Source organism: Microtus pennsylvanicus, chromosome 1 (genome assembly GCF_037038515.1).
Source record: "Microtus pennsylvanicus isolate mMicPen1 chromosome 1, mMicPen1.hap1, whole genome shotgun sequence".
NCBI lineage: Eukaryota > Metazoa > Chordata > Mammalia > Rodentia > Cricetidae > Microtus > Microtus pennsylvanicus.
In genome coordinates this window covers 44668777-44680861 of record NC_134579.1, presented here as the reverse complement: position 1 = coordinate 44680861, position 12085 = coordinate 44668777, and positions in this window count along the sequence as shown.

Below are 12085 nucleotides of genomic sequence, written 5' to 3'. Positions count from 1 at the left end.
TGCTTATTTACAGAAGAGGGCATGGCCATAGCTATGCAGGCAAGGAGTGATGAAGTAAAGGGAAACGAGACGATGTATCATCTCACTTTTGAAAGATTGTCAGCTATAAAATATTAGAGTTTATTGTGGAGCAGAAATTATACAAGTGAGAAATATAAGGCAGTGTGTTACCAGTGATGCACACAATTCAGAATACATGTATGAGAAAGAGGGTATTGGTAGATATATGTGTGTGTGTGTGTGTGTGTGCGCGCACGTACGCGTGCGTGCGTGTGCATGTGTGTGTGTGTGTGTGCGCGTGCGTGTGTGTGCATCTGTGTGTGTGTGTGTGTATGTGTGTGTGTTTAGAAACTTTTCAAACACCAGGCAGTGGCTGTGGCCAAGGAACTTAGGGAACTTTGGTAGAATTACAAGGAAGGTAGCCAATTAAGATGTGATGTATTTCTAGTATACTCATAGATTGGTACCAATTGGCATCAGAGAGGCTTCCTCTGGCAGAAGATGGGAGCAGGTGAAGAGACTCACAGCAAGATGTTATGCTGGGAGAGTTTAAATTGGAGGCCTCTCTCAGGTCCCTCTCCTCAGAGATGGGGAACCCTGTGGAAGAGGCAATATTGTTGGAGTCAGAGGAGATGGAGGAAACCAGGAGAACATGGCCCACCGTAGCAACTAAGAAGAGGTCATAGGGGCTCCCAGAGACTGAAGCAGCAAGCATGGGGCCTGCATTGCTCTGCACCAGGTCCTCTGCATATATGTTATGGCTGTTCGTTTGGTGGTTTTGTAGGAATCCTAACAGTGGGAACAGGTGTATCTCTGACTCTTTTGCCTGCTCTTGGGATCAGGTACTTGGGGTTGTCATTTGCTAAAATAGAATTAGAAATGAGTTCACTTGAGTAAGATGGATTTTAAATGCTTGTGGAACATCTGGGGAAGATGGGTAACTAGTAACTACATTTTCTTTCCTTCTTTTCTCTGTGCGTCTGTGCAAACTCATGGGTATGCAGTTACATTTCTTTTGAGGGGGTATATGTGCACATGTACATGCACATGTGGAGGTCAAAGGTCAACCTTAGGTGCTGTGCCTCAGGACTGGTTCATCTTGGATTTTGTGATAGAATCTCTCGTTGGGAACTGGACCTCCCAGATTGGGCTTGCTTGGCTGTCCAGGGCACACGGCTATCCTTCCATTTCTGCTACCCTAGCTCTGGGATTATAATTGTTCTACCACACCGAGTTTTTTACCTAGTTGCTAGAAATAGAACACAGGTAGGTCATCACGATTATATGGAAGTTACCTTACTGAGATCTCTCTCCAGTTACCTCTCTCCTCTTTCTTTTCCTTCTTTCGCTTCATTGTGTTGGAGATTGAATCCAGGACACAGTGCAGGCTGAGCAATTCTACCAGTGAGTTCTCATGCAGTATACCTATTGTTAGTTCCATTCATGAGTCAAACCTCAAAAAATGACACACAAATGTCATAAATTTGGGACTTATGGCTAAAGAAGGAGTAGTAGGTCACATCTCTCAGGCAATAAATCACCTGGTACGACATTGAATACTGGAATTTTTTTAAGCCATAACATAAACGCAGATAGTCACAATTTGAAATTTATTATTTATTTATTTATTTATTTTGGTTTTTCTTTTTTTTAAATTTATTTATTTATTAAGGATTTCTGCCTCCTCCCCGCCACTGCCTCCCATTTCCCTCCCCCTCCCCCGAACATAGCGAACAATGAGGACTACTGAGAACTCAAGAACAATGGCAATGGGTTTTTGATCCTATTGCATGTACTGGCTTTGTGAGAACCTAGGCAGTTTGGATGCTCACCTTACTAGACCTGGATGGACGTGGGTGGTCCTTGGGCTTCCCACAGGTCAGGGAACCCTGATTGCTCTTCGAGCTGATGAGGGAGGGACACAATTTGAATTTTAAATAACCCCCCCCACCTGAATAACATGCTTGAATACTTGGTTGCTGTTACATGATAGTCCTGATTTGGGAGGGTATCAAACCTTTAGTTTCTGTGATCTACCTGTGTGTAGAACTTTGGCAGCAGACTTTGATTATTCCATTCCATTTGCATTTGCATTAGCTTCTGGTGCCTGTCTAAACTTTCTGCTTTATAATGCACCAAAATATGAACAAATAGGCAAACATCTCCAAGGACTGAGCCTTTCCAACCACCATGCTTTCTCCAATATGAAATATAGGCTATAATGTAAAACTGTGAGCCGAAACAAATATTTCCTTTTGTAAGTTGCCTCTGTCATGCATTTTGTCACAGCAAGAAGAAAACTAATATGCAAAGCATCTGAAGAATTTTGATTCACTAGATCTGCTGATATTCATCATTTTTTAAACCAGATTCCAAGCTCTTTTACCTAGAAAGTTCCTACAAAACATTAATGGAAATCCATGTGGTGGTTTGTATAATGTTTGAATACTTGCTCCCCATTTGGATGAACTGTTTGGCAAGGATTAGAAGGTGTGGACTTTTTGGAGGAAGTGTGTCACTGGAAGTGGGCTTTGAAGTTACAAAAGACCACAACATTCCAAGTTAACTCTCTTTCTAGTGCCTTGTGCTTGTGGATCAAGATGTAAGCTCTCCGTTACTGCTCCAACACCCTGCCTGCCTGCCTGCCTGCTCCACACTAAGATGGTAAAATTCTAGCCCTCTGGAACAATAAGCCTCAAATTAAATGACTCCTTTTTAACTTTCTTGGCCATGCTATTGTATCACAGCAATAGAAAAGTAACTGAGACACAGATGTAAATGATGAGATGCTTACAGATTAATAAACAGCAAGGCCAAAAGAGCACAGCAGCTAAAGGGGGAGAGGGAGAAAGAAGTATTATCTTGGAACCAAAAGAAGAAAGCTTCATAAAGAAGGAAATGTTCACAGAGTTCAAAGGATGCTAGCAAGAAGAATAGGAACTGACTGGTAAATGTCACCCAATATTGGCAATTTGAAGGTAACATTGAACTTTGGCATGACAGTTTTGTGCCGTGAAGAGGACAGACACAAATTATAGTGGGGAACTAAGTAAATGGCAGGTTAGGAGATAGAGATGGTATGAACTACTTTTTGTAAACAAAATAAAGCAAAACTTGTCTGTCCTGGGAAAAAGACAGATCTAGTGACAAGAAAGACAAACTGTTAACAACTTGTCAGCATTTTTAAGAAAGAAAAAAGCATGAAATATGTGGTATAACTTGCAGAATAATTCCCAAAGGAACTTACCAAGTATAACTAAATTGAGATTTGAGATGGAGATGTTGCTCTGCACTATCTGGACCATGGACACAAAAGTCTTTAAAAGAAAGCAATGGGACAGGGTCAGAAAAGAAGATTGGAGTAAGTGATGCTACTGCTCATTGGGGCAACTAAAGAGGCCTGAGAGTCAAAGTATGTAGGTGTGCTTTAAGGTCTGGAAAAGGCTAGGATGGAGTTTTTGTCTTAGAACATCTTGAAGGAGCACAGCACCACAGATACCATGGCTCTGCTCCAGTGTGATCTCTGACATCCTTGCAGAACTGTTAGATAAGGAAGGTGTTGTTAAAGAATATTAGTTTACACATCTAATGTGAGGATGTGTCACTGTGATTAGTTTAATAAAGAACTGAATGGCTAATAAATAGGTAAGCAGGAGAAAATAGGTGGGACTTCCAAGGAGAGACAGGAACTCGGGATAAATCTGGGAGTCTGAGAGAGGATACTGAGACACTGAGGACTTACAGTATAGAGGAGAGGTAATCAAACCATGTGGCAGAATATAGATTAATAGAAACAGCTAATTTAAGTTTTAAGAGCTAGTTGGGAATAAGCCTAAACCTAAGTTCAAGCTTTCATAATTAATAGTAGGTCTGTGCCACTATTTGGAATTTGGTGTTCCAAGAAAGTCTGACGAGAATATCCAACTACAAGTTACATTGTTTTCAGCAAATAAATGTTTTTTTGCTGCAGCTATAGCAGAAAATAACAAATCGTCTTTGAATATGACAAGAGACAGAACTGCAGGAAAGGAGAAAGTGGCATCTTCTCCTTAACCACCCTAAGACTATGAGTCACACCCCTGTCAATAGAAATGAGCACAAGAAAAGCATAGCAATTTTATTTAACTGAAGTTTCATGGCACACTAGGGCCTTCTGAAATGAAGACCCAACATTCCAGAGCAAACTATTTCAGTGGACACAGAAATATGATTGAAAGGCAAAAGATTGACCTAAACTGGAGGAAAGCCAGCAAAGTCTGTTTGCAGAGACTCATATGGAACTTCCAGGTCTAGGACAGAACCCCTCTGGAAAAGGACTTTAAGACCTCCAGAAGAGGTAGGCTGTGACAGGATTGTGCTTCATCACAGAAGGATTTGAGAGTGACTGTCAAGGCATTCTTTGGGGGTTATGTGCTCTGCCCTTGGCAGAGCCAGATGTGGATGAGGTAACTACAAGGAGTTTTCTCCGTGCCTTCAGGTTGGGTGTGCAGGCTACAGTGACAGTAACTGCACTAGATGCTCATGTCCACCTCTGTCTGTGACATGGGAGTCGTGTACAGTTTACATGAAGAGAAAATGGAATAGCCTGTGGCAAAGCATTGGTTCACTTGTGTATTTTCAATGCTTCCAAGGAGAATACTTTGCTTTTGTGTAAAGTGTGGTAGGAGCTTCATTGTAACTAAGGCATCCCTAAACAATTTCCATATTAAACTAAGCTCTGTTGGATGCTGACAGATTGGGAGTCAGGGACCTTGACCTTGAGACTTCTTGGAAGGTTCCAAGGTCTCGTCTGTGCTATGCTTAAACTGAAATAAAAATTGCGAGTGTATTTATTCCCTGAGCCCCCCCTTTATCTAATTCCACTCTGCCTAAATTCTCTCCTCATCGGGTGCACATTAATCAGGGGGAACTCTTTCTTCTTGCAGCTCCCTAAGGCCCTGCCTCACCTAAAGAGAGAACCTGGCTCCAGGATGCAGGAGACTGCTTCTGGTTTCCATGGAGACCCTGTTTGATGTCAATGGCGGCTCCAGGAGGGAGGGAAACCAGGATGTTTGTTTTTAAAGGATGGCAAGTGGGGGAAGGAGGAGGGATAGGAAAAAGGAGTAAAGGGGATGTGGGGGCTGATCCTGCCTTTTTGAGGATTCAAACGGGAGACCAGGAAAGTTCAGCCGGGTTAGTCAATCTCCTTGCTCTTCCAGGAGAAATCTAAACGGAAGCAGCAGGAGTGGTGGTGATGGCAAAGGGCTGTTTATTTAGCAGTGTGAGAAATACCCTGCAAAGGACCATTTCTGATATCAGAGTGTAGGGGACTGAATTACTTAGGCAGCTGGCAGTCCCTGTCCTTGTGGAGGGCTCCTTCCTAAGCTGATGGGGAGTTTTCCTTTTTCCCCAAGTCAATTCTTAAAGGCTTCCACTGCTGTGAGAGGGGCCCCGCCCCTCTTTCTTTCCCCACACCTTCCCCCACAGGGTAACTAAATACAGACCCTGACTAAATACTCTCCAAAACCTTGGACTCCGGATCAGCTGCTATTTATTCAGCCGGGTCTCTAGTAAGAGGAAACGGGCAAGATGGGAGAGGTACTCAGGCAGAATACATGCTAAAATTGAATTGCAAGAGGATTCAGATGACGTCAGCTTGGATAAAGGTCTGAACCACTGAATGTTAAATGTGGCCTAGTGATTAAATCCTTTGAGAGAATCAACGGCAGAGACCTCTATGAAAGGACCATGCCTCTTGTTTAAAATATTAAGCATGTGGCTCAGCTGATCTCCGGCTGCAACTCCCAGGGCGCTGATGGAATCTCAGCTTTCTGCTATAATCACTTGAACATTACTTACTGCCCTAGATAACTACGGCCACGTGACGCTTGCACCAAAAAAAAAAAAAAAAAAAAAAAAAAAGGAAGTCTGGAAAAAAAAGAAAGGAAAGAAAGAAAGAAAGCCATCACAAGCCATCTGAGTGTCTGCCAGTCTTGGGGAAAGGAAACCAAGTCAGTTAATAAACACTTCCTGAGGTGTGCTGCAGCCTGAATGTGCTACGGGAGTGAGGGATGGTTTTTCCTTCAAGGTACATGAACTCTGATAAGAACAGTGACAATTCATAAATGTCTGGATGAGCTGGATAGTAGTAATTAATGATATGGGAACTCCAAGGAAGGCTAAGTCAATAAAAAACAAAGGAAAAGCAATTTAGACAGGTGCCTTGGCATGCTTTGAGAGACACAGAAGAGAGAAATACAGGGAAAGGACTATGGGAGGGACAGAATATACTGTTAGCACATATCCTGCTTGATATAAAATGCCAATTATATATTATAAAATTGTATGTAAGGAGACATTTTGAATGGAATTTCTGATACTTTTTCTCTTATTTTTCCAGTTGTATACCAGCCACATGTTGGTTTTACGAGTTTAAGCCATACTTACCTTTTAAAAAAATTCCAGAAAAAGTTATACAAAAGAATAGTCTAAAAATGCATATTCAGGGGCTGGAGAGATGGTCCAGCAGCTAAGAATACTTGCTGCCCTTGCAGAGAATCCATGTTCCGTTCCCAGCACCCACACTAGGTGCTGGGAACACAGCACTCTATAATTCTAGCACAAAAAAATACACACACGAATATTTTGAAATTCTTATAAAATAAAACATGTGCTCAAGATGAGGAAGAACCTGATGGTTATGGAAGGCTTTGCAGACGTCTTAGAACGTAGGCAACACTAACATAAAAGAACCATGCAGGCTGGCGAGATCTTGTCTTTAGCGTGAGGGCGCAGGGGTGAGGAGTGAGTGCAGCCCTGCAATTGGAGACTCTTCCCCACCCCTGTCACAGAAGGCCTAAGTGGAATGAATGTCATCCGGTCACCAGCCTTCTAGTTTTTGCTCCAGAATTGGGGGAAGTTATAGAGCAAGCTCAAGTATGTAGAAGGCAGCAGCTAATTTTTTTAGTTGAGTTTGGGTGGAAAATGTTGGAAGGAAAATAACTTAGAGGATGGCAGTTATTTCTAGACATATAAGAAAAGAAAGATTAGTGTGCTCTAATTGATCATCGCTCCTGGGTCACTAAAGTGTTAGTTACTAAGGTTTTGTTTCCAGCCCTCTTTGCTGAGGGACACAAGTATAATAAAAACATCTCCCGAGGGTTTTGGCAGTGTAGCTGAATATTAACAATTTCAGATGAAAAACTTGTAAAAGCACAGATAACCATGAGTCAGCTCAATTTAGTTGTTTGGGTTTTTTTCATTCTTAGTCCCATGGCTGACCGCAGATTCTTTGGACTTCCAAGTTGCTTTTTGAATGTCATGCTGGGCAAAGTCCTAAATCATGGATTAACCCCCCTGGTTTGCTTATCTCAATAAACATCCCTACTCATTCATCACCATGAATTTGAATGTCCTTACATATTTTTTTTTGCACTAGCGGTCAATATTCTGTGATGGTATCTTGTAGTAATAGGAGCGGCGGGGCTGCATCCCCAGCACCCCGGCCGCCTGCTAGCTTATGCCCGAAATAACAACACACAAACTGTATTCATTTGAACACTGCTTGGCCCATTTCTATCTAGCCTCTTCTAGGCTAATTCTCGCACCTGGACTAGCCCATTTCCAATCATCTGTGTAGCACTGCTAGGTGCGCTTACCGGGAAGATTCTAGCCTACGTCCATCCTGGGTTGGAACTTCATCACGTGTGTCTGCCCCTGAGAGAGGAGCATGGCATCTCTGCTCCAGAGAGCAGAGCTGTCAAGTCTGAGCTCACTTCCTCTTCCTCCCAGCATTCTGTTCTGTTTACTCCTCCCACCTATGTTTTAACCTATGAGGCCAAGCAGTTTCTTTATTACTTAACTAATGACCTTCCTCCATCAGTTTCTAGGAAAGACTATAACAATGAGTCACTAACTGGCATCATCAGTAGAAGCGGCAGAGGAAGAGAAGACAAAATTAAAACAAAACAAAACATAAAACAATGAATTCCAAATAGAAAGATGGAGAATAAAGCGAAATAGGTAAAGGAAAAGGAGAAGGGAAGAATGAAAGAGAACGGAGCACCTGCTTTCTAGGCAATGACTGCCCGTGGCTGACTTTAAGCTTTTAGACAGGACTTTTCTGAGTTAGAAGGGATCTGATGACCCTCCCATCAATCACCTTCTCATTCACAGACAGCAAAGAGCTAGGGGAACACCAAAGCTGACTAGAGAGGAGGTCAATATTAGGATCAGCCTCCTGACTACTGCCCAGATGGTAACTTCACTGTATCATTTCCTCTTCCTGAGCGGTTGACTGGATTCAGTTGAAATACTTTCCATTCTCTACTTAGCAGTATGTTTATAATCACCTGTTTCTTTCTAGCTTACCAAGTCTTTTAGCTTACTTAACCCTTGTGCCAATTCTGAGACAAAGTAAATGTCAACTATGAAATGGCCCACATGGGACACACCTAATTTTGATTTAGGATACAGTTTCCCCACAAGCATATACCAGTTTTCACATGCAAGTTCTGTGGTAAATGAAAATTGAAAAGATATATGTTCTTCTTACTCTTCCTTATTATATGATTAAAAAACTCAATGTGTGTGTGTGTGTGTGTGTGTGTGTGTGTGTTTTAAATAAAGCTTCATGCCAGCAAGATAGTTCAGTGGGTAAAGATGTGTGTCTGGAAACCTGAGTCCCATCTCTTATCCCCACATAGTGGAAGCAGAGAACCAACTTCTGTAAGTTGTCATCTGACTTCTACGTGGACAATGTGGCACAGGTGTGACCTCCACCAGACACACAAAATGAATGCATAAGATGAAGAACATTTTAGAGAAAGTAGGAAGAAAATGGACGACCTGGCAGTAAAGGCAAGCAAAAAAAAGGAAGTCCTGCCATGGAAACAAAAAAATAATTGCAAGGCTAGTCAATAAATGATGACTGAATTTTTGCTGTTTTAGTCACTTAGCGCAGAATGACGCTTTTGTAATGGTTCTCCTTGGTACTTCGACAAGGTTCTCTGAAGCTGGTGAATTGGGTTCCCAGAAGAAGACCTGAGTCTGACATTGGGGAAAGGAGCAGCTCCTCTTGACTATGAACTCACTCTCAGAGGCCCAGCCACTCCAGGCAGGATAGTTTCAATCACTCTGCCATCCAGTCATTGCTGACACATCTTGGCAGCTGGCCTGCCCCTAATGGAATGTGTCCTGCAGCTGGGAATTAGGTCATCAGTAATTCACTTAATAGCATTTTATGAGCTGGGCTCTGACACAAAAGAGCGATCTGGACTTACGAACAGGAGCTTTCCTTGATCCGAAGGGAAGAAAGGAGTTGATGCCATTGTGAATAATAAAGATTCCATTTCCGGGAAGCAATGAAGGAGCATCAGAAACACAGATATTTCTTCAGCCTCTCCGTTATCGGGACAGATATGCAATCTTGGGCAAGTCATTTTAACCTTGTATGGAAGACTCAGGATTTGTTAGATCTTGTCATTGATGGTGTTCTAGAAATGAAGATGGTACCCCCTTTTCTGTTTAGAGAATACAAGGAAAGTCCTGATTCATATAGTTAACTAATTTGTCTAGTGCAAATGTTCTCAATATGGCTGATTTCTGGTGACCAGTGGTATCATAACTAATAATGGCATTTTCTGAAAAGGGACTGTTTGTCTGGGATGGGCTGGTATGAGTCACTTCAGCGTATCACTTGTTCTTCCCACCTAGAAAGAGCTGTGTCAGTGAATAAGGCTCTGTATGTACACATGGTACTACGTTACCCATATTCCACATCATCTATGTGAATAAGGCTCTGTATGTACACACAGTACTACATTCCCCATAGTCTACATGATCTATGCGTGTGTGTGTTCTTTGATTCTACTCCACAAAGCATGTCTTGAAGTCTTCTTAGAAGTACACAGAGAATTCTCCAAAGAAAAGTTCCCATCCTCATATAGTTGTTGACTGAATTCCCATGTTTGTCACCCCAATTCTGACTGTTCCCAGGATGCTTGAGAATCCAATACACTCTAATTTTCTTCTGACCGGTTGGACCCCACAACTCTCCTGTTGGAAAACCCAATATATATCTTATGGATTATTCAGAGGGGGCACTGCTAAACAGGACCTGCAAGTTAAAAACAAATCTCAGACCTTTCTTCTTTTAACTTTTTTACTGATGTGAGAGAAAAGCTCCAGGACCCTGGGGCTTCAGTGCACAAAACCTTCTTATCCAAGGACGCTGGAAAGATCAGTGCTGAAGTTCACACCCGGAATGATGATAATAAAGAAAATAATGAATTAGATTTAGATCATCTCCCTCAGGTAGTACTGTGTCCAAAAACTATTCAAAGCTCTCCACAGCACATTTACTGTATAGACTGAGCCTGCATTTCAAGCTATTGTGAAACCCAAGAGCAGGCATGAGCTGTGTGATACAGCCTTCACTTTAAACTTAGGGAGATCAGATCAACATGCACAAATTAATGAAAATCGGTTGAAACATTTCATAATTATGTGTTTAATGATGTGGTTCAAATTATAGAAGAAACAGGAGCTCAGAAAAAAAGCAGTGATGTGAGTTAAGCCTTGTCCTAGCTGATGGAATGACAGCACTGTAGGGTAGCGAATGCTCTTGATGTCGGAGTTGTGTTCCCATCATCGGGTAAGGCACAGGACAAGTTCATCCATGGGGGACCGCCCTTGGAACTGCACATGGTGGAAGTGCATAGGATGGTGTAGAAAAGGAAAGGAGTGAAAAGTGAAGGGAAAAACAAACCTGCTGCCCTAAAATCAGGTCCCCGTATTCAGAGAAGGGAGAGGGAGCACGAGACGGCACATACAAACGGTCAGAGCACACATGGAAATAGAACTGCCATGCACAAGTCCCACAGCCACCGTCCCAGGATGTAAAGTCATAGCCCCTGCAGCAATCAGCCCAGAACATTCAGAACTTGGTTAATGACTGACTGCCTTCCTCTTTAAATTGTTCTTCTTATGCCCATCCTCACTGCTCTCAACCCAGGGCCAATGGAGAAAAGGTCAATGGACTCCCCAAACCAGTCACAGGTGATGCCTCACCTCTATGCATTGATCTGTCTTCCCATGTTCACACCCTCCAGCGAGAACATACCTGAAACCTACCTGTCCTTTTACAATAGCTTTATATTTCCTCGGCCTACCTCTGACTCTCTGCCAAACCCGAGTGATGGCCCAATCTCTTGATTTGCAGCATATTGTGAATATATTGCTGTTTGTTCTCATCGGAGTGACCTTTATTTAATTCCACAGTTGGAGAACTTTTGCTTGTTTCCTGTTGTTACATGAGTACACACATGCACACACACACACACACACACACACACACACACACCCTGGTGTTTTCTCTTTCATGCTCCCTCCTATCTTTATTCATTTCCTCCTACAGTATACACTTCAAATGGGCTTCTTGGCTTTCCTACCAATCTTTGTAGAAAGTTCATATTGACAGATATCTGGTCCCCTAAATCCAGAGAGGGAAGTGCTGTTAACTGCTTGGCATCTCTCTAGCCCCATAACCTTTCTATTTTCCCCCTTTCCTTCTTTCCTTTTTTTTTTTTTAGCAAAAGGTCCTTTGTTAAGAAAAGTCTTTAAAAAAGTCTCAAGTTTTAAAGTATTTGGCCTAACATTCAATAAGTAACAATTAATGTTCTCTTAGCGTATTTAATATATCTAAAATGTCTGATCAGATGTCTTTTGATCAACACAGAATAATTGCATTGTGTTTGGTGGTATATATTTTTGATAAAATAAAAAGACACAGCTCATTTAAATAGTCATTGCTACATACTCTCACACAAATTATGGATTCTGTTAGAACTATTTGAAATTCTGAAAATAATTCATTCGTTTCCATCTGCTAACATACCTTGTATAATGACAAAATAATTTTGTTATCACTTCACCCATTCCTGGAGTCTTTTACTTCATGCTAGGAAAGCCTAAGGGAAATTCTTTGTTTAGTTTTACAGGCAGGAATGGATCATTTAGGTATTCAGTGGAACTTGATACCCTACCTAATTTGTACTAATAGGTAAAAAAAAAAGAGTTGGCAGACAGCTGGCAAGGATATTTTGTG